At 55.7% G+C, this 19793-nt stretch overlaps 1 pseudogene; it reads right to left on the bottom strand.

The window, feature by feature from the left end:
- LOC124973705 (LHFPL tetraspan subfamily member 3 protein-like) overlaps nt 1–11906 on the bottom strand; it is a 68798-nt pseudogene extending 56892 nt beyond the window's left edge.
- Nucleotides 11907–19793: the final 7887 nt, after the last annotated feature.

Genomic DNA, 19793 nt, shown 5'->3' with positions numbered 1-19793 from the left:
AGGGAAGTGCCTCCACTCAGACTGGGTGGGAGAGCCTGGCGCTGTGGTGCACGCCTGCCATTGCAGCCGCTGAGGAGGCTGAGGCAGGAGGATCGCAAGTTGGAGGCCAGCCTCAGCAACTTAGCAATGCTCTGGGTCAAAATAAAAAGCTCAGAGGGCTGGGGATATGGCTCAGTGGTCAAGCGCCCTGGGTTGGTACCTGGTACCAAAACAAACAAACAAAGAAAGCAAAACTGGGCAGGCAGCCAGAACAAGGAGCCGCAGACAGGGAAATAAGAGGGGAATCACTCTGGAAAACCCGCCCAGCCTGCCTCCTGGCCTGGACCTGCAGGCAGGGCTCTGGATCCCCAAGGGGCTGGTGCAGCCCCACAGGCTCCCCCAGCTTCTGCAGCCTCCATTTGGCCTTCACGGTGGAGGCCTGGCCTGCCCCAACCCCCGTGGCTCCTCTGTTATCCCCTGGGGCCACATTCAATTCCACCTGCTCCTCATCAAAAAGAGAAATCTGAGGCCCTGCAGCTCGGAGAGCTGATAACGCTTCCGCAGGTGAAACTGCGGCTTATCACCACCTGGTCACCGCCGTCTCCAAGGACCGTTTCCCTTAAAAAAAAAAATCATCTGGGATGTGCCAGGAGGTTGGTTGTGATAAACGAAAAAAAAAAAAAAAAAAAAAGAAAAGAAAGAAAGAAAAAGAGTCCGAGAAGAAGACCCTGGGACATGGGAGGGGTGGGAGTCCTGCAGCCTCGCCCAGCCCAGGTGCCAGGAGGAGGGGCCTGGGGCCGGGCAGGTGTGCTCTCTGCATGTGGCCTGGGGGTCCACAAAGCCCGGCTTGTCCAGGGGTGGTCAGGGAGGGTGGTGCACAGGTGCCCTCCATCAGCCTCGCAGGCCTCCCTGTCCAAGCCTCAGCTCCTGGTCTCCATCCCTCTGTCTCCATCTCCCGCCTGCTGCCTCTGGCAGTCATCCCCGCCCCCGCCTGTCCTCCCTGGGGGGTAGGGGTTCCCCACCTGCATCTCTCCCTCCCCTCCCTTCTCCTTGTACCTCCCCAGACACTCAGCTCCCCTGCATCTGCTGCTTGGTAGTTTTTTCCAGCCCTATGTCTGTTCCATGCCTGTCCCCCTCCATGTTGCTCTGACCCCTTCCAAACTCCCAGGGAGTGGGAAGGACCATCCTCAGCCCTGGAACCTCCTGCTCCCCACACCAAGTGCCTGGACCCCAGGGCCACAGGGTGCGCTCTTTCCTCAAAGCCCTTGGTCCTGGCTTGTGCCAGAGGGTCTGAAGATGGCTCAGAGTCTCTGGGCAGCTCATTCCACACCACACCTCCAACACATGGCAAGTGGGACCAAGAGTCCCTGGGAGTGAAGGTGGCTCTAAAGGCTGGGAGGCTGGGAGGGGAGGCTGGGAGTGGAGGCTTCAAGTTGAATCTGATCAGCCTCGCTCAATGTCCATGAGCTCACAGTCCTGCATGGCACACTGGTCCCACATGCCAGTCACTCAGGCAAGGAAGACAGGACTCTACTTAAGAGTCACGCTTGAGCTGGGTGTGGGGATGCACGCCTGTCACCCCAGCAACTCGGGAGGCGGAGGTAGGAAGATCATGAGTTCAAAGCCAGTCTCAGCAACAGTGAGGCCCTAAGCAACTCAGTGAGAGCCTGTCTCAAAATACAAACAAGGCTGGAGTGTGGCTCCGTGCTTGAGTGCCCCTGAGTTCAATCCCTGGTACCCCTCCCCCCACCAAATAAAAGAGTCAGGCTTGAGACAAACAATGTTTCAAATTCTGATGGTGCCACTTCCTAGCTGGTGACCCTGAGAAAGTCATTCAACATCTTGGAATCTTGGTTCCCTCATCTGCAAATGGAGATAATGACAGCAGCTGCCACGGGGTCCATGCAGTGTTCAGAGTGCTCAAACTAGGAAATGCATTTGGGATGCTGCCTGGCACATTCGAGCCAAACATGCCCATTGACTTTTGTTATTATTATGGGAGAACCACCTTGGGTCGAAGGAAAAGGGTATTTTAATTTGGGTCTTGAGGTATGTGTAGGGGTTCACTAAGCTGACAGTGAACCCTCCAGGTTGGTGACACAGCATGAGTCAACGTCCTTTCATGGATGAGGATGCAGAATTCCAAAGAGGGGAGGTCAGCCTTGGTAAAATGATAAACCCCAAAGCAGACAGTGTGGTTGGACTACAGGTTGATGTCCAGTCACCCCAGTCCTGGGCCAGGACTGCTCGAGCTTCGTGCAAATGCAGATTTTCCTGCTTCTCTCACTTCCGTCCCATCTGTTTGTTTCCTAACCCATAAGCAAGCACAGGCATGGCACTGCCAACGCCCGGGGCTGGGAGAGACCTGACATGGTGGGAGCAGCCAGGCCTGGGAAGCCCACTCTCCAGCTGCAGCGTTCCTGGCCCGAGCCGCTTGCAGATGCTGGAAGAAATGAGGAGAATGTTCCTGCACCAGCTGACTGCTGTTTATGCATCTGCAGACCCAGAGTCTCGGCCCCTCACTAGCCTGGGCGGCTGCAAAGCCACGCAAGCTTGCGCTGCTGGGGTCAGTCAGTGGCTCGCTCTCTTGCTCTCTTCTCGCTCTCCCTGTGCAGCAGGAATGATGGGAACGGCTTCCCCTCTGCCTGCCCTCTGGGCACTACTCGCCTTTCCATCAGAGAGAGCCTGTGGCATCAGAGACGCCACAGCGTCTGGGTCTGGATGCTGCCTGAGGCCAGCAGCAGGCGGATGCCCAGTGGCTCCCTGGGCCACCCTACCCCACATCAGGCCAGGCGTCTTTGCCCCTGAGTGTGGCTCAGACCTGGGGACTTGCTTCTAAAGAGCGGAAGGTGGTTGAAGGTTCATGACATGGATTCTGAGGTGCGGCTGTGAAGGGTTCCTTGTTCTTGGTCTCCACCGTCTCAGCTCCCAGCCTCCGAGGACAAGGGACAGAGGGGTCTTCTGCCTGGCAGCTACGTTTCACCGAAACTTCAGATGAACCTGCAGCCCCAGCCGAGGCTGCAAAGGGGCCTTTGGGAGACTCTGTGGCAGGAAGAGACTGGGAGCTCGGATACCGACCTACAGGAGCCTGAGATCCGCGCAGCTGCTGCCAGCAGCTGAGCTGCCCTTGGTGGTTTGTTATGCAGCCTGGATCACCAGGACTGCATGGATGCCTCCTGATCTGTAGCTCCCTGCCATGTTGGGGGATGTCTGTTCCCGTCAGGGCTGCCACCAGAAATTGAGTCACCTTTGCCAATGGATCAAGAGGCGGTACCCCGAAACAGAGGCTCTTGCCATGTGTGCAAGGAGCCCCAAGTCGCTGGACACCTCGTGGAAGATGCCCAGGTCTGCTGCCCAGGAGCTCAGCTGACGGGTCTTCCCTGCCTGACCCCACTCCCTGTGACAGTGTGGCGCCCAGGGCTGGGCACGCGGGGATTTCAGAAAAGCCGTTTGCATGGGATCTGTGCTTCCCTGGAATCCCTGGGTGCCAGCCGGGGCCAGTCCTGCCACCAAAGTGTGGCTTCTACCAATGTAGGTACCCCGGGGAGGGAAGCCAAGGTGTATAGGGACACCATGCCAGGAAGTAGGAAGATGGCTGGAGGAGTCCGGGTGCCCTGTGCAGCTGGCCCTGACCCTGCATGTTTGGGTGGTGGCGGAGCAGGGCGGGGGCTGGGGTATGAGTCCTCTGGCTCCTATCCCTCTCCAGTGGCTCCTGGGGCACCCACCCCACCACATCCAGCCCGTACCAGGCATGCTTTGCTAGAGCAGAAGCCCTGGGCAGGGCCGCAGGTACTTATTCTGGATGCCATTGGGGTGCCTGGGATGGGGGGACAGAGGTTCATGAGAAGGGGTACTGTCCACATCGGCACCCCGTGGACCACATAACCAGAACATCCACCTGGGTGTGTCCATCCCTCCTGCAGCTCAGCCCCTGTTGGAGTCCCCAGGCCACCTGGGATAGGCATGGGAGGCCACTCTGCAGCACCTAGCCTCCGCCTGGCCCAGGCCTCCACCTGGTCTTGGCCTCCATCCGGTCCTGGCCTCCTTCTAGCCCTGACCTCTGCCTGGCCCTGGCCTCTGCCTGGCCCTGGCCTACACCTGGCCCTGGCCTCAGCCTGGCCCTGGCCTCCTCCTGGCCCTGGCCTCCTCCTGGCCCTGGACTCCTCCTGACCCTGGCCTCGGCCTGGCCCTGGCCTCTTCTTGTCCCTGGTCTCCACACCCCGGGGCTCTCCTGGAGTCCTGCCACCTGTCCCTGTCTGGCCCTCCTCCTCCTCCCTGCCCTGATTGTCTTGGTCACCTGCCTGATGCCTCTCATGTGGAGTTCCCCCTGGTCCCTGGCAGCTCCTCCAGGATGCCCTCTGGGATGCCCTCAGGCCTGGGCTCCTGAGCTCCCAAGGCCACTGGGCTTCGAGTCCCATGGCGGGCACTCCTTGGTTGCTGCTTTCTGGTGCTGGTCTTTGTGAGCTTCCCCCTCAGCTCCTGCCTGGTACAAGCTCCTTCCTTCCAGAACCCTCCCCGAGGCACATGGCACAGGGAGGCCAGGGCCCAACAAGTCCTGGTGGAATTGGGCCTGCTCACACGTCCTGCTGAAGGACAATAGGACTGTCTAGGAGGTCCTGGCTGAACACAGAGCTGCTCCTGCTTGCCCGGCGCATGGAGGATTCTGAATGGCCCCAGGGAAGTGCAGAAGAGCCCGCGTCCCTGGCTCTGCCACAGCCTCCCTCTGCCATCTGTTTCCTGCCACAGGCCAACAGGTGGGCCCAGAGGTTCCCCCGCATGTATCCAGTGTGGCACCCTTTTTGTGTCCTCTAGCTGGGAAACCCCCGCAATGAGAAGCTTAAAATGACCCCATGGTGTTCTTCTCACACCCGTGACTTGGGCAGGGCCAGCCGCACAGCCTGTCTGCTCACTGGGCACCAGAGGCTGGACTTGGAATCATGGGAAGGTTGTCGGCCCACATCTGGTGGTCAGTGTCAGCCGCCAGCTGGGGCCACATCTGGGCTGTCACCTGGACAGCCTCCTCCTGAGGCATGGGCTTCCTTACAGCATGGTGGCCTCCTTCCAAGGCCCCACATCCCTAGAGGGAGAGGGAGAGCCAATGGACATGGGTGCCCTCTGCCCACTGGCCTTAAAGGTCATGCAGAATCCCCTTCCTCCACATCCTCCCCACTCCGGCAGGGTCGAGAGGCTGTCCATCATCACAGAGGTAACAGGTTCTGTCTTTACTCAGGAGCAACCTCAGAGTGTGAGGACACACAGCCTCTGCTCCAGGAGGAGTGAGATGGGGGTGGGAGGAGTCTTGGACTGAGTGATCAGGTAGGGTCTTCCAAGGAGGCTTGAGGAGCAAGAAGGAGCCAGCAGGGGAAGAATGTTCCAGACAAAGTTTAGCCTGTGCAAAGGCCCTGAGGTCTGAAGTGACCCTGTGGCTGGAACAGCATGAGTCAGATTGGGGCCCTGTCTCAAAGGCCCCCTTCAGAGTTTGGACTTGAGTCTACAGTTGAGAATAAGATCCAGCTTAAGATCACCTTATTTGATCCCCAATATCTGGCGTGGAGTTGGGGAAAATGTCCACATTGTACATTTTCAGAACCATGATCCCCTTCCTCTCTTCCTTTTGGCCTCTCATCCTGATATACCCTCACCTGGGCCCCAACCTCAGGATCCCCCTCCATCTCTCCCAAACCCTGTGGCTCCTCACCCACCCTGCCAGGCCGCCTGCTGTGGTTTCTGACTCTCTTCTGCTGACTGAGAGGCACCTGTCCCCTCAGCACCTGTCACCCATGTGCCCAGCCCACCCATGGCTCCTGGGGCACCCAGTCCATCCAATCTACATACACAAACCCCCAACAGAACCCATTGTGGCAAAGGTGCCCGCCCCTCATCTATGGCGTTCCTGGGTGTGCCCAGGTCTGTGCCCAAGAGTCACGGAGATCATGTTGCCTCGGTGACAGTTTAACCAGGTCTTGGGTATCAGGGGCATCACTGCGCATCTGCTCCTGGGACCACAAAGGAGGTGACATCCAGGCTTCGCCCTGGGGATGTGACCCACCAGGTGGGTCTGGAGAGAGCAGGGACCAGGGAGGGGCCAGCCAGGCCGGGTGGCGTCCAGACATGGAGGAGAGGAGGCAAGGAGGGGCTACTGCCCACCAGGCTGCCTCTGGGGACACACCCTGGCCTTTGTGCCCCTCCCTCTCTGTGTCCAAGGACGTCTGTCACCTTGAACAGCAGGTCTGTCCCTGTGTGTATGGACTTATGCCTTGAGGGTCCAGCCAGCATGGACAGGGAGCAGACTCTGGTGTCCTTGGAAGAGTCTTCGGTGGGGTTCCCCGAACGCAGGACCTGAGACCCAGACCTGGTGACAGGGTGCATTGGAGGAACCTGCAGGACGCAGGACTGAGCCCAGGGAGGCGTCAGAAAGGAGGCTGGTTCCAGGGGAGAGTGGTTGTTGGTCTGAAGGCTGACCCAGCAACTAGGACCTCCTGAGGAGCGGCGGGAAGGGTCTGAGTCTTGAAACCCCAAGGCGGGAAACGAGGGAGTACACATTGCTGGGGTGCTGGCCACCGCAAGCAGTGTCCTCTAAAGGGCTCTGGGACCCATGGGGGCTGTGGCAGGTAGACCCAGGGACAGCTCCTGCAGCCTGTGTGGGGAGTGGAGGCCAGCCAGGGGTCAGGGTGGGCACTCTGGAGGAGGCCACACAGGGGGTGAAATTGGACAGCTGAGGGGGTGGGGGCAGCCAACAGAGAGCATTCCAGGAAGGGGGAGGGGGGACAGCACATGCAAAGGCCCATGGTCAGGAAGGGGGTGGGGCTTTTTTTTTTTGGTACCAGGGATTGAACCCAGGGTGCTTATCCACCAAGCCACATCCCCAGTCCTATTTTATATTTTATTTAGAGACAGGGTCTCACTGAACTGTGTAGGACCTCACTAAGTTGCTGAGGCTGGCTTTGAACTCGCAATCCTTCTGCCTCAGCCTCCCAAACTGCTGGGATGACAGGCGTGTGCCACCATGACTAGTGAGGGTGCCATTAGAGTGAGGGGGGGACAGGAACCTGCTGCTTAAGTTTTCCAGGCTGTAGAGGACACTGGGGTTGTCCCCATTACTCTCTGCACCTGCAGGAACAAGTGACGTCCCTCGCCAGACCCAGGTCTCCTTGTAGCCCCATAGAACCCAGGGCCACACCCTCCAGGGCTGTGAGGAGGAAGAGAGAAGGTCACCTGTGCAATGCTGGCTGGCACAGAGCCTTCTGTGTGGCAGGTGCCCCCAAACCCTTCCTCTCTTCCTCCCCCTGCTCTGTTCCTGCCTTTTGAGTTCAGAGTCCTGTCTCGCCAAGGCCAAGTACATCTCGAGGGGAAGTGGCCTGTGCCTGCATTATTGATCGATGGCAGTGGGAGAAGAATGGCCACCTGGCCTTGGACTGGAATAGGTCCCTCTCTGCAGGCTGGGACATGAGTACCTGCCCAGCCACACTGCAAACTGGTGAGCACTGTGCACAGGGATGTGCTGCAGACATCAGTGCCCCGCGGCCGTGAGCGCCGAACTCTGTCAAGGCCTTTCCTCTCCCGTGCCAGCTATGATGCAAAGGGGATGCTTCAGTGCCACCCCTTCCATCATGAGACCCCCACCAAGACCTTGTCTCAAGTTCTTCCTTCATTAGGTCCTGAGACTGAAATCCAGCCAGCGCTGCCAGAGAGGCCCTGGGTGGGGCTCACCGGGCTTGCGCTCAGTGGAGACCCCGGTTAGGAGCCCACTCCTTCACACATCTTCATGGACGAGGTGGAGACACTGTGACCACTAAATGCCAAAGCACCCGGCTAGGATGGTGGCCTGATCTGAGCCGGGCTGCCCTCCTGCCAGCCCCTGCTTCTCTGGAGGGCAGAGGAAGGGGAGTCAGAGGTGGCCCTGCTTCCTCTCTGGGTCTCCTCCTCCTTTGTATAAGTTGGTAAGTTGGCCATGGGCCACTGAGGACTTGGCTACTGGAAGTTGGAAGTTCAAAATGGAATTTCTGTGGCACCCAGCACCTAGCACAGCACTTGGTACATAGCAGGCACCAAACAACTGCCAACCAGTGAATGGAGGGATGGAGGGAGGGAGGGATGGAGAGAAGGAGGGGGAGGTGAAGGGATGGGGGGATGAATGATGGATGGATGGAGGGATGGATAGAGGGATGGAAGGATGGATGGATTGGTGGGTGGATGGATGATGGCTGATGGATGGATGGGTGGGTGGATGGATGGATGGGTGGATGGATGGGTGGAGGGGCAGATGGAAGGATGGGTGGATGGATGATGGATGGGTGGATGGAGGGGTGGGTGGATGGATGGATGGGTGGATGGATGGGTGGATGGAGGACGGGGCTAGATGATGGATGGAGAGATTGATGGAAGAATGAATGAATGGTGAATGGATGGATGGGGATGGATGGATGGAGGGATGAATGGATGAGTGAAAGATGGATGGATGATGGATGGACAGGCAAACAGATGAGTGGGTGGGTAGGGGTGTGTGTGTGTGTGTGTGTGTGTGTGTGTGTGTGTGTGGACAGTGCGTGGATAGGTTGGTGGATGGGTAGGGGTTGTGTGTGTGACTGGACTACAGGCTGGGTCAGTGGGCTAAAGGGATGGATGGATGAGTGCATGGGATGTTAGACGTGGGTTATTTAGAACAATGGGTAGATAATGGGCAGATTAAAATCAATAAATAGGCGAGAGGGTGAATGGTTAGAAAGGACATCAGATAAACAAGTGAATGAATGAAAAGGCTGAGGGAGAGAACTCATGCATCTTCTTTCCAAACCTAGCCAAAGAAACATCTCCAGATCCTGGCAAAACCGTGACAGCTTCCACAGAAGAACGAAGAGGGAATGAGCCTAGGTTCTGTCCCCTTTTCTGCCAAACCATCCCACACCACCGCGCATCAGCTCCTGTCATGCTCCCTACATCTGAGGACACTGGACCCTAACATAGATGTCACAACCACATCCACCCAGGGATCGGGGACAGAGAACCATCTGACTAGAAGGTCCCCCAAACACTTCAGAATCAAAACTGGAACTAGGAGTCCTCTCAAAAAATAGGTGTTAAACACGCTGGTTCTGGAATGTTCTATACCAACTCAAAAAGATTCTGATCAGAATGTGATGGTGATGCCCTGGCAAACCTGCTCACTTCTGCAGCCATCCATCTACCCATCCACCCACCCTACCTCCATCCATCATTCATCAACTCATCCATCCACCTATCCACCCTTCATCCATCTACCCACCCATCATCCATCCATCCACCCATCCATCTATCCACTCATCCATCACCCATCCATCTATCCATCCATTCATCATCCATCTGTCATCCATCCGTCAATCTCTCCATCCATCCTTCTCACATGCCCATGTTCCTGTTTACCCATCCACCTACACAGTGGTCCTTGACTGGGTCTTAATCAGTCCTGACCTGGCCCTTAGTAGGTGCACTGACAATTTTGAGCATCAGATGATGCAGGTGACCAGACTAAGAAAGAGGAAGGAACAGAAAGGATATATACGAGAGTGGCAGGGACAGTCAGGCAGGGCCAAGTCAAGAGTGGGGCCTATGCCACCAGGCAGGGATGAGCACGAGAGCCTGAGACCAGGCGCATCCAGACCCCAACCCCACCACAAAGTCAAGTGAGCTCAGAAGGCCCTGTCCCCAGAGGTCAATGTCTTCCCCTGTGGAGTAGAGAGAACTGTGTCTGCCCTCAAAAGTTTTGTGCAGTATTATTAGAAAGTGCATTAGTTCATGTCCTCGACAGGAGTTTCCTATGGTCTCTGTAACATATCCTGCAACACTACTGCTCAAAACAACAAGGACTTATTCTCTTACAGTTCTGGAGGTCAGAGATCTGATGTGGGTCTTGCAGGCTGAAACTGAGCTTTCAGCAGACCTGTTGTATTTGTCTGTTTTCTATTACTGTAACAAAGTACCTGGATACTTTATTTTTTTAAGAAGGGTTCATTTAACTCATAGTTTTGGAGGTGGAAAACAAACAGCATGGCACCAGCTCTGCTCAGCAATTTGAGGACATCCCAAATGGCATCCTGATGGGACAATGTGAAAGAAGCAGAAACAACATGGTGAGAAAGGAAGCCAGAGCTGCCAGGGAAGGCCAAGCTGGTCTTTAAAACACACTGCTGCAAGAACACAACTGGAGTCCCAGGAGAACCCCGTCAATGCCTTGCAAGGGCAGGGCCCCCAGTGATCTCCCGTGAGGTGCCAACCCTTAAAGGTGCCACTGCCTTTAACATGCCACCCCAAGGGCCAAGCTTCCAGCACCGGGACCTTGAGGGACACGTAAGCCATACCCAGCAGCTGCGTTCCCTCAGATCCTCCATAAGAAAGAGCCCCTCCTGTCTTTTCCCACTTCTGGAGACCACCAGCGTCCGTTGGCTCAGACATCCCCAGTCTCTGCTGTGTCCTGAGCACGGCCACATTACTGAGTTGATTCTCATGGAGACAATCATTTTACAGATGGGGAAACTGAGGTTCAGAAAGCGTGGGCCACAGAGCAAGGAGAGGGCCAAGCTGGGACTCAGCCTCCCTCCCACACTGGTGTTCTTCCTGGTTCACCTCGGTGGGGACAAGTCCTAGGTAAGAAAAAGGCCTCGGTGGGGACAAGCCTGGGCTGCTCTCAGGTTCCCCAGAGCAGTAAAGAACGGTGCACACCCTGTTCCTGGCTCGTCCCTGGTCAGCCTCTGGGTGGGCCACCATGGAAGACAGCTGGAGAGGGATGTGGCTTCCAGACTGATGAGCACCATTATTGCCCCTTCAAACCACTGATCGCCATGCAGGTGTGGAGCAGGCCTGGGAGATGGATGGCGCCTTCCACCTCCCCTGCCACACCCAGGCCTGTCCACGAGGGGCCTGGGGCAGCCAGATCCCCTCAGAGGCTACCCTTGCTTCTGGCACCACATCTGGACTGGGGTACGCTGACCCCACTCAGGCCTTCTCCCCTCTGCCCTTGGGAGCTCAGTGGACAGCAGGCTCAGTGGACAGCAGGCACCAGCCAGGAGCCACCGCCTGTCCCACCAGTCAGATCAGGACCTGGCATTTAAATAAAACCATTATGACCAAGAAATCCTAGTAACAAGGGCGACCTGGACGGGGAGCCTGGAGCGCTTGGCCAGCTGTCGGGGTCTCTGTGGTCTGCACTTCTGAGCACGAGCAATGGAGCCTCAGTCCCAGGAATCAGGGCCCAGGTGGGGCTGGGATGGGAACTGGGCCAGGAACCATGGTGCTTCCCTTTCTGGCCCTGGACTTCCACTCTGGTGGTGGCCTGGTCTCATACTGAGGGCCCTTCCTTGACCTTGGACTCTGCGTGAAAGCCATGCTCGGCAGGGTGGGCAGAGGACATGGGGTGAGAGCCATCACTTAGAACGAGCCGGACTCTCTGCCTGGTACCACCAGCATGGTCTGAATCTGTGGGTGGGCCTGAGGGTCCCCAGGTTGCAGACAGGAAACAAAAGCTTCCTGGATGAGGAGACCCCTGCCCTGCCCCCAGCCCAGACCCCCCACTGGAGAGGACGGGCACCCCAGGCCTCAGCCTGCACCTCGCGTGCTCTGCTGGGTGCTGGGCCGCTCCGGCGTGGAGCCTCCTGGGGATCAGACCCCAGTGATCCCTGACCGTGCTCCCTGTGGCCGCAACAGATCTGCAGCTCCGCAAGCCAGTGGCCAGATGTTCAGTGTCCACCCTGCAGGACTCAGCTGTGGCCCTGGAGGCTGAAGTCCTCCTTGGCTGACTCCCCACGTCTGGGGGGTAGCGGGTTCAGCTAGGGGTCGAGCATATGGTGGGAAGTCACCTGTCAGGACAGAGAGCTTGCAGGAACATTCTGTGTCCATCCTCTTGGGAAGGAGGCACAACCACCAACCCTCCTCTGAAGCCCCCTGTACTTACCCATATTGGGATCACCTTGGACTCTTTCCTAGACTAAGAGGAGGGTTCAGCTCATTGGCTGTGTGACTAGGGCAGGTTGCTTACCCTCTCTGGACATCACTGCCTGACCTGTAAAGAGCTTATGTCAGTTGGGTCATCTCCATGGTTGTAGGGGCTCTGAGGAGCTGGGATGCCAGTCCAGGAAGACCACTTGCCCTCCAGGCCACCACCTTTCACTAGGCAGCCCCCTCCCCCACTGATGGGCTGCAGGGTCCCTGTCTGTAAAACAGGTCTCACTACAGGCCCCTCAGTGGTCACACTGCCTCTTGGCAGGCAGCTCACCCAGGGTCCCCACTGGACAGGTAGCTGCTATTGTTGGTGTACATTCCCAGTGTCACAGGGCCCTGCCTACCCGGGGCACGACACAGACTCAGCAGATGGGAGCCGACAGGTGGGACAAAAAATCCCATCTGCTGTGACCTTAGCTTCCTCCTCTGCAGCAAATCCTGTGGGATTCTGGGAGAAGGGGGAGGACCAGGATAGCAATCTGTGGTGGCCCGCGGCCCTGCCCCTCCCCTTTCTCCCCCTCCCCTACCCATTCCACCCCCAGCAGTGCCCAGACACCTGGGAAGAGGGACATGTATACCAGTCGCATCCCCTCCAGGGCTGGGCTGCCCCCAGTGTCCTTCTGAGGACAGGACTGAGTGACCTCCCTGCAAGCTTCTTGGTCAGGACAGAGGGTCACTAGGTCAAGACCCCTCGGCATGGCCGTGTTTCACCTGCCACGTCAGGCTCACCTTGGGAAACCCGAGCCCCAAGTCCAACCACAGTATGGGCCTGTCCTCTCCCTGGGCCTCTGTTTCCAGGCCTGTGGAACAGGGAGACTGTATTGCCTCGTGACTATCTTCTCTGGGGTCCCCAGGGATTCTGGACCTTGATGGGGACTCAGGGGGTTTGTTGGCACAGGAGAGTGGCATCCGAGTTGGGGGGAGAGTGAGGTGGCAAGTGGTGGCTTGTACAGGGCCACAGGTGACACCTCTCCCTTTAAGCCCTGGCCTGATTGCTCTGACGTGCAGGTGAACCTGAAGGTGAAATTGAAATGTCCCCAAGCCATGAGCTCCCTGGGGCCCAAAGTCCAGTTCAGCCCCTTCCCAACCCAGTCCTCTGTGGGGCTCTCTAGCCAGATCCTGGGCTCCCCGTGAGTTCCGGGCCAGGGTGGCTCTGGCCAGGTCTTCTCGTGGAGGATTTGTCCATCATTTCCTGAATGGTGCATGTCCAGGAGACACCTGGAGCTGGTGTTCACACACAGCACAGGAATTGGCATGCTGGCTGCCTACATCACAGTGCCCTGTGCAAAAAGGCCACCCGAGTTCCTGTTCAAACATCCTTTAGGTGGGTCTCAAGACTGAGGTCAGGGACTCTCCCATGAGGCCCTGCTGAGTCCAGGCCCGGCCCAGCCCATCTGCACAGGTCACAGGCCCTGGAGGCTGACCCGAGGTTCTGCATGATGCTGCTGGTCCCCGGCCACGCTTCAAGGAGGCAGCAGCCAAGGGACCCAGACCCCAGGATGCCACGTGAGCTTGGACAGCGACCTTGGCCTCCCCAGGACTCAGTCTCCCCAGCGGGAAGGCGAGAGGGTCAGCTGCAATGTCCTCTAAGCCACCTGTCCGCTGGCACCCTGCTCCCATCGAAGTCCCCCTGTGAACTGCCTCCTCCAAACCTCCAGCAGGAATCAGATTACCCAGGCGACCTCCCATGTCCAGCCGGCTGGAAATGAGTTTTAAACAAAGTCCATGTTCCTTGAGAGCTGATTGATTTCCTGAGTTCCCAAGTCACCACGCTGCCATTTCCCAGTCAGTGCCAGGAAAGAGGCAGAGGCCAGACCCAGCAATAAGGTAGGTGCACAGTTGACCAGGGCTCCCCATCAGCAGCCCCTGTCTGCTTGGGCCTCCTGGTGTCCAGATGTCAGGGGCTCCTGCAGGGGAGGAGGGTCTTGCTGGGGCACTGGGGAGGACAATCGGAATGAAACAGAGGTCAGACCCCCAGTGGGACCAGCTGACTTTAATCCCATAATGGAATCCCTGGAGGGTGGGGGGAATGGTGTCTTCCAGACGTGCATGGGGAACAACACAGCTTTTAGAACTGTCAGCAAGTGGATGTGCTGGGAACTGGAGCAGGGGGACTGGGGTGGGAACATTAAGACTCTGTTCCTGCAGGTTTCTGGGCCCGAGCTTGCCATACGAGCATCAATCTGTTCCAGCATTTGACTTTCAACCATGACAAAACTGTGAGCAAATTAATTGTTCTCCAGGATATTAAGCATCAGAGTCCATTAATCCTTTCTGTGCGAGATGCTTACAGAATACTAATGGGGAGGGTTCTGGGCTGCTGCCAGTGATTTTCCTCTCACCAGGAACCCACCAGGTCCCTGCTGTCTATCTCCCCCTGGCTAGAGGTGCCCAGGGTCGAGCCTCCCAAAACCATTTTCCTACTACCTTGGTTTGCCATTAGGGGTCCAGGACAGAGGGGAACAGGTGGACCCAACCTGAGACTTCCCCCCACCCCCACCTGGGCATCTTCTTTCCGGGAAACTGTGAGATTGTTTCATGCAAATTCCAATATCTGCATGCAGGCACACTGCTGGAGGAACACGGGAGAAAATTACCAAATTATGCACGTTGAGTGGGTTTTCCTGAATCCCAGCCCTTAAAAGACACAGTGAAAAACTAGGTCAGAAAAGAGTCAAGCAAGTTCTCGTCACCCCCATCCCCAGGTAACTGAGGACAGAAGGGAGGAAACCTGGGGGTGGAGTGCGGGACCCAAAGGGGGTGGCAGGACTTCCCAGCTCCAGGCTGCCACCCTTGTCCAGATGTCCCTTGGCAAGTCATTTCCCCGGTCTGTAGAGGGAGGGCAGGGACAGGGGTGATGTCCTTAGAAATGCCGGCAGGGCATGGTGGTGTGGGGTGCTCTGAACTTAAAGCTGACCAGAGCAGCACAGCAGGGTTCCCCCCAGGATGTGAGGGCCCTGGGACTTCCTCTCGCATTGCAGACCTTCCTCCTGTGGTCTTCTGCGGGGTGTACCTCTATGGCTATCAGGGGAGGCCCAGGGAGGCTGGTCGGGAGGCTCAGGGAGATGATTATCCATTCTACAGGCTGCAGCTCAGAGCCCTGAGGACCAAGGACAATCCTGAGCTCTGGGAGACAGGCTGAGCTCAGTACTACTCTTGTGCAGGGAAAACCCCTCCCCTGCAGATACCCTTCCTGATCGGGTGAGGCTTAGTACCAGGCCTCACCTGGTGGGCAGCTCAGAACCCTGTGGAACAGGGTGTGGTTCTTGCCTCTTATGGTCCTGGAGCACCCTGAATGCAGGGAATTCACCAGTGGGGACTCACCCCACCTTAGTGAATCCCAGATCTATCACAAAGGAAGCTAAAATGACCTCCGCTGCCACGGCCACCATCACCCCCACCTGTTATAGAACTCTTAGTAGTGAGAGTTTTCCGTGAAATTTCCAACCCACTGACCTTTTACAACCACTCTATGAGTTGAGTCCTATTCTAATCTCTGCCCTTTTAGATGAGAAAACGGAGACTCAGAGAGCCTAATCCACTTGGCCAAGGTCACATAGCAAGTCTGTTGCTGTGCTGAGATGTAGTCCTGCATCTGTCTGGCTTCGAAGCTCACTGGCTATACTGTACATGTAGCTTTTTAATACCTCTTTCCCCCTGCCCTCTGGGAAAGGGGAGACTTCCTCACCCCCTGCCCTACTGGCTCTCTCCACCCCCTACCCATTTCTCCCAAGATGCCTTCTTGGACAGCAGTGGGCAGGGAGAAAATCGAGCCTGCTACTTGGTAACTGTATGGATATTTATGCACATATAAACACCACACATGCCTTCTGCATGATTTGGAGCTAAATGCAGTGTTACTTAATTAATGCACATGTAACACTCGAGAATATTACATCTATTAGAACTCACGGACAATTAACACACTGGGACCGCTACCATGTCCCATAGGCACCGGCTTGGAATCGTTTCTGCATGGAGCCGACTGCCCCAGGAAAATGCCCCCACCTATAGCCTGTCCAACACCCACCTCCATGTGTGGGGCTTATTTCTCCTTTTAAACCTTTGCTATATTTAATCCCCAGTACCTCTTGGTTTATTGTTTATTTTTTCCCCATTAGACAGTCAGCTCTGTGAGGACGGGGCTGTGCGTGTTGCTCATGGTTTTGTTCTCAGGGTCTGGAACAGGACTGAATCATTCACAGAGTGACTCACTGTCCTGGCTTTCCCAGAACTGGCCTGGATTTGACATCGAAAGTTCTATATCCTGGGAAAGATGTCACTCCCAGTAATTTGGCATCATTGATCAGCTAATGGAGTGGTTAGCAGGCACCTATTTTAAAGTAAAATACCCCGATTAAATTCCAATGATCTGGCCTAAGAAATTAATCTCTGTCATTTAAATAAAACTTATGTTTGACTAATTCCTCTGGCATACGTGAGAATACTTCCGTTAGCTCTTAGGGGTACCTGCAAACTGTGTGCCGTTCTTTACACACCCTGCTGGGCCTTCAGGACCAACAGCAGGGGCCCTTACCATCTCCCAGTTCCCTAAGGGCCTTGTCCCTGGCCAGGTGAGGAGCTGGGGCACCCCAAAGGCTGAACCCTGCCTTAAGCAACCTTTGTGGAACTTTCTCCTTGTGTTAAACCCGCATCAGCCAAGAAATCACAAGAGAAGGACAACGGGAGGAGAAAATGGCTTTATTAGCAGAGCTAAAAGGCCAGTAGGTGATAGTGCTACTGCCTGTCAGGTGATTAGCCGCCCTGGAAACCTGCTGTGTCCAAGGCCCCAGAGAAGAACAGCCTCCTTCCTCACAGGTGAGCAGCCCATTTTCCAGTCAGCGGCTCCAAGTGCCTTCTACCTGTTGCACAAACCTGCTAGGAACAGATGTGCAGGTTGGGCAGAAGAGTGTGGGCACACCAGCCCTCTGGGACCTACTGACCTGGGTCAGTAGAACTCTGGTGAGCATAAAGTTCAACATCAATTCTCGTTATAAAAAAAAAAAAAAACCTCCAGCAAGTAGGAATAGGAGAAAACTTTCTCCACTTGATAAAGGTAATTCATGAAAAACCTCTAATTAACATTATACTCTGCTCTTTGGGAAGAGACCCCTTCTTTTCCAGGGACTCCAGCAGGCCCTGCATCTGATCAGAGACCTGGGGGAGTGTGGCAGGTGACAGGGGGTTGGCTGTGATGAGAATGAAGTTAGGACCTAATGGACGGTGCTGATGGCAAGTGCTTCTCAGGGAATTCTCACCATTATGGTCACATGTGAGGACGGGGAGTTCCAGAGGGTGAGCGCCAGGGTGGCTTGGTCACTGCTCCTGTGTTCCCAGAACACTGCCTGCAGGTGTAAGTGTTGAGCTCACCAGATGGAGGGAGGGAGGGAGCGATGAGTAGAAGGGATGATGGAGGGATGGAGGGATGGAGGGAGGGATGGATGATGGATGGATAGAAGCTGGATGATGGATAAATGGGTTGATAAATGGATGAGATAAATGGGTAGAGGGAAAGATGAATGAGTAGATGGGTGGGATGGATGAATGGATGGATGGGTAGATTGATGGATGGGTGGATGGATGGATGTATGGATGAGTGGGTGGATGGATGAGTAGATGGGATGATGGATGAATGGAGGGATGAATGGATAATGGATGAATGAGATAAATGGGTGGATGGATGGATAGATGAATGGGTAGTTGGGTGGGATGGATGGAAGGATGGATGTGTGGATGGATGGATGAATAGGTGGATGGATGGATGGATGCGTGGGGAGATGGATGGGTGGACGGATGGGTGGGTGGGTGGATGGATGGGTGGGTAGAGGGTGGGTGGATGGATGGGTGGATGGGATGATGGATTAATGGAGGGATGAATTGAAAATGGATGGATGAGATAAATGGGTGGATGGATGGATAGATGAATGGGTAGTTGGGTGGGATAGATGGAAGGATGAATGCGTGGATGGGTGGATAGATGGAAGGAAGGATGGATGGATGGATGGATTAATTCATTCCTGATTTTACCCTGGTGCTAACTGGCTGACTACCCTAACCTGACTCTAAGGAGGTGGGTGAGGGCAGCCTGTGCCAGGTCACACATGCCCCTTGGTACCACCCAGCAAAGTCCAAGGAAAAGAAATATAGAGGGAAATAACAGGGAAGAAAATCTGGATCCTCAGGCAGAGAAAAGAACTCCCTGGATTTTTCAGAGTCTGATATCTGGAATCCTTAATCAAACCTATAATCTAATATTCAAAAGAAGGTTTGGGGAAAACAAACGCTGTGTCAGGCTAAATAGAAGCTTGGGTCGTGGTTGAAATGCAACCTTGGTTTTATTCTGTGGAGAGTCAGAAACAGGTGACTGCAGGGGAGGGAACAGGCACACCAATGGCTTCTGGGTCCTTTTGGCGAGTTTATCCAAGGGGCCATGTGCAGAGAGCCCATCAAGTCTTGATGAGCTTGGCAACTGGGCATAATTCTCACTTCCAGGGGGTGAATTGAGGCTCAGAGAGGCCAAGCAATGTTCCAGATCCATAGCAGGCATATGGTGGGGCCCGGTGGAGCCAGATTCTTGGGTTTGCAAACCTTCCTGCTTCTCTGTCCCAGGCTCCTCTGATCCCATGGCTTGCTCCCTTCCCTCTGGTCACACATCCATCAGGAACAGGCAAACATCTTTCAAAGAGTTATCCCATCAGGTCTGTGGCTGCAGCCCCTGTGGACAGTGGAATGAACCTGGGCATCCCTGATGGCCTCCTGGTAATGGCTTGAACCTGGTGAATCGGGGACTTTCCTTGACAGTCAATGGCAATGATGCATCCCTTGGAACCTAGAGAGCACCTGACAGGGAGGAGGGAGAGTGTTCCTGGGAAGGCAGGCACAAAAATGGCAGGAGACCATCAACCCATCCATCCGCTCTCCCATCCACACATCCATCCTTCCATACATCCCTTCTAGAGAGAGGAAAGAACTGAGATCCTGAGATCATCCTGCCAGGGGCCAGCCAAGATTGGCCGACAGCTAGCCGAGCCCTGGGTATGCCAGTGATCCCAACCAAGGCTTCTGGCCTCACCTCACCCAGGCTTCCTTTCCCTCTTTCTTCCCATATCGCCCCCCCCCCAGACCCCTGCCCCTGCTCCATACCCTGCCTGACTTCTTTCTCTATTGCTCTACCTTCCCAGGGATTGTAGGCCCTTTAATTTCCCTTGTGACTCTCTTCAGCCACTGCACAACTGTCCCATCTCTTACTCTGTAGTCTTTTTCTGCAGGACATCTGGCTAGGAGGAGCATTCTTGTGCACATGTGTTTGTTTCTTAGGACAAAAGATTTTCTGCTGATGGAATTGTTGAAACGAAGACCCAGCCTCCTTCTCCTCTGGTAACTGACCATTCATACCAGGGGAGCCCAGGGGAAGTGGGCTTTTGTGTGGACATGGATGAAGCTTTGACTTGCTCTCTGGGTAGGAAGACGTGTGGCTGGAGCCCAGTGGCAGATCATGGTGGCAGATCAGAATGATGATCCCACACCTTCACTTCCCCCTGCAACCCTTTACCATGCGACCTTGAAGTGCCCTCTCACAGGACAAGCATGACTTGCTTTCCTACAAGGGCTTGGGGCGTGCACGTGGAAGCCGGACTCTCTGCTGCCCTCTGCCACCACCTGGAGCAGTGCACACACAGGGTGTCTTCTGGGGTGAGAAGCTGCATCCAGCCAAGATCAGCCAAGCCCTGGACGTGGCAGTGATCACAACCAGAAGCCATGGAGCCAAAACAATCTGAGCACAGTGTGCCACTCAGGTGGGTGATCCTTACCTGGCAGTACTTGGTTGATGGATAACTGACAGG

Source organism: Sciurus carolinensis, unplaced genomic scaffold (genome assembly GCF_902686445.1).
Source record: "Sciurus carolinensis unplaced genomic scaffold, mSciCar1.2, whole genome shotgun sequence".
Lineage (NCBI taxonomy): Eukaryota > Metazoa > Chordata > Mammalia > Rodentia > Sciuridae > Sciurus > Sciurus carolinensis.
This window is presented reverse-complemented; position numbering and strand designations above follow the sequence as displayed.